Below are 3339 nucleotides of genomic sequence, written 5' to 3' on the forward strand. Positions count from 1 at the left end.
GTGGAGGGTCGACAAAAGAGGGGGAGGCCTTCAATGAGATGGAGTGACACGGTGACTGCGATGATGGGCTCAAGTATAGCAGGGATTGTGGGGCTGGCACGGGATCGGGCAGTGTTTCGTTCTGCTGTGCATGGGGTTGCTATGAGTTGGAAACGACTCGATGGCACTAACAACAACAACAACAACAAACCAAAAAGAGGGAAAAAACTGTGTAGTTACAGAACTTCTAAATGGTAGGGAAATCAAGACAACTGCAAGACAAAATGGACTGTTCTAAACTTGGGAAGAAAATTATAAATCACAGGGTAACCTCAAAGAAAAATGATAAACCTTCACATCAAAATAAAAGAGGGTCAGCACAAATATTTAGTAAATACTGAAACAATAGCAAAGAAGGAAGTGATAATACGATTCATAAACAAAATGAGCTCAGCACAGAAAATTATATGAACAAAGAAATCAGCAACACCACCAAAAATCACATAACAAAATGACAGCAAATTCATATTCAATAATTACACTGCCAAAAGAGTGAAAAGAGAACCTACAGATTCGAAAAATGTATTTGGCAATGACATATCTGACAAGGGACTTATCTCTAAAATTTATAGAAAACTCCAATAGCTCAACAACAAAAAGATTAACAATCCAATTTAAAAAGGGGCAGAAGACATGAATAGACACTTCACCAAAGAGGACGACATTCAGGTGGCCAGCAAATACATAAACAAATGCTCATGATCATTAGCCACCAGAGAGATGCAAATCAAAACAATGTGCTAACATCTTACCCTGCACTAATGGCAAAGTTCAGTAGGACAGAAAATAACAAATGCTGGCGAGGATGTGGAGATTGGGACTGTTATACACTGCTGATGGGACAGTCAAATGGTACAACCACTGTGGAAAGCAGTATGGCAATTCCTTGAAAAGCTGGAATTAGAAATACCTTTTGACTCAGCAATCCCATTACTAGGGATACATCCTGAAGAAGTGAGAGCCAGGACAAGAAGATAAATGCACACCCGTGTCCATCGCAGCAGTATTTACACTAGCAAAAAGATAGAAACAACCTGTGTGCCCATGAACAGAAGAATGGATAACTATAGTATATGCACACAGTGGAATACTATGCAGCACTAAAGATTAACGTTGTTGTTGTTGTTGTTGTTGTTATGTGCCATCGAGTTGGACCCAACTCATAGCGACCCCTCCTTGGGTTTCTGAGGCAGTATCACTACGAAAGTAGATTGCCCCATCTTCCTTCCGGGGAGTGGCTGGTGGGTTTGAACTGCGTAGAATCTGCAAAACACTGCATAACATGGATGAGCTTGTAGGACATTATGCTGAGTGAAATAAGTCAATCACAGAAGAACAAATATAGTATTAGTTCATTATTGTAAAAAGTCAAGAAAAGGTTTATATGTAAGGAAACTAACTTTGTTGGTTACCAGCATTGTGAGGGGAAAGGAGAGAACATTGCAAAAAAAAAAGAAAGAAAAAATGCATTGACCCATGTCACTTTAGTTTTGGGTATTTCACTGTGCATGAAAAGCAAAACAGATAAATGATTTCACTCCACCTTCTGTGGGATACATATTTTATAAATAAAATTTCAAGTGGTTTCATTAAAAAAATAAACAATATTGTCTTAATCCAGTTCTTGGTTTCTCTTTTCTTTTTCCCTGTCCCGTGCTATTCTCCCACAATGTTCAAAGTTGACATGTATTTTTCTTATACTAAAGCTTTAATTACATTTTGCTGACAAAATTATTACAACTTTGATTGTCCAGAGCTTTTCCTAAGTACAGATTTCTGGGGAAACAGTGGGCAGAGAGATGGATTTTAAGGAAGCTGCTTCCCTCTAATACTACCTACAAAATCAATGGATAAAGGCTTGTTAGGGCCAGAATTCTGCTTTTGAATAACCATCCTTTAGTAACTGGTGTATAATGTTGCTTCTTTACACAGAAAGGATAACTTATTGGTTGGAACTTGCAGAAACATGGATGTCATACCACTTTTTTTTGCCAGGATACACTTGGTCAGATTTCAGGCTGGATTTGGACCTTATCTCATCTACTTGGTTGGGTGCCTATTTGCACAGTACAACCCACACAAATTCTGATGGCCGTTAAAATTTATAGAATCATCCCAAATAAACTAAAATGTAAGCATTTTAAAAAAATTGAGTACTAATTATAAAACCCTTAGGGTGCTTTAAAACCCCAGTATTCAAAATTTAAAAAGTGTAAAATGGTGTAAAACATTAAGAAAGCACAGTATGAAGCTTCGACCTGAGCCTTGCTCTCATTTAATACAACTAAGGCACAAGTCTAAACAACTGTTAGGAAAAATAGCACCACTGCAAAGTGAACTGTTACTCTATTGCATGTATGCACTGTAAAGGATCCTTAATTGATACTATTTAAGGTATTATCATAAACAATAAAGATGCTGAAAAGGCAGTATTTCTCATCATCGTGGTCAAAATAACGATACACAAGCATGAACTTGTATGTTGGAAGCCATTCAGGATTCCAAAGCTCAAGGCTGATAACCATATTTATTTTTTAGCAACAATGTATTTATATTTTCAGTGGCATTAGTTTTTACCAGTGACATTAGTTTTTACTATGAAAAAGGGCCAGTTCTAAATTACTTACTCCTATAAGTATACACTTAAAGGGAAATGACTCTTACACTGTCCACTGAAGAGAGAAGACAGTTCCTATTTCTCTTATATTTGTATTGTTTCTTCCTTCAAATTATCATATTGCCCAGTGCCAGATCAAAGGCAATGCTCATATGCATTTCAAAACTAAAATTAAGAGTTCAATGCCATCCTTTCATTTCTTGATACCAAACTGTGGGGAAAGGGTGTTAAGAAAAGATTTCCAAAGTTATATACAAAGGTAAGCATAGTGGGAAAGTTATTATATTCTATATAGTAATCTCATTATATTATCCTTCATGGCTGCTATTTACCTCTACAAGTACTAACTCCTCAGTGCTAAATACTAGCATAGTCCAACTGGGTCACCCTCTTACAAAATTAATAGTATACTATAAATTGGGAGCTCTGGTGGCATAGTGCCTAAGGCATCTGACTGCTAACCAGAAGGCTGGCAGTTCAAACCCACCAGCCACTCCTTGGAAGGCAGGTTGTGCAATCTACTTCTGTAGTGATACTGCTTTAGAAACTCAAGGAGAGGTCGCTGTGAGTCAGATCCGACTTGACAGCAGTGAGTTTGGTGTTTCTTTTTTTTATATATAACTAAATTATCACTGTTGATTTCTTGTATCAATTGTGAAGTAAAGGGCATAACACAATCCCCC

The sequence above is a fragment of the Orycteropus afer genome, unplaced genomic scaffold, assembly GCF_000298275.1.
Source record: "Orycteropus afer afer isolate SDZICR_OR568_19922 unplaced genomic scaffold, OryAfe1.0 scaffold00063, whole genome shotgun sequence".
NCBI classification, from domain to species: domain Eukaryota; kingdom Metazoa; phylum Chordata; class Mammalia; order Tubulidentata; family Orycteropodidae; genus Orycteropus; species Orycteropus afer.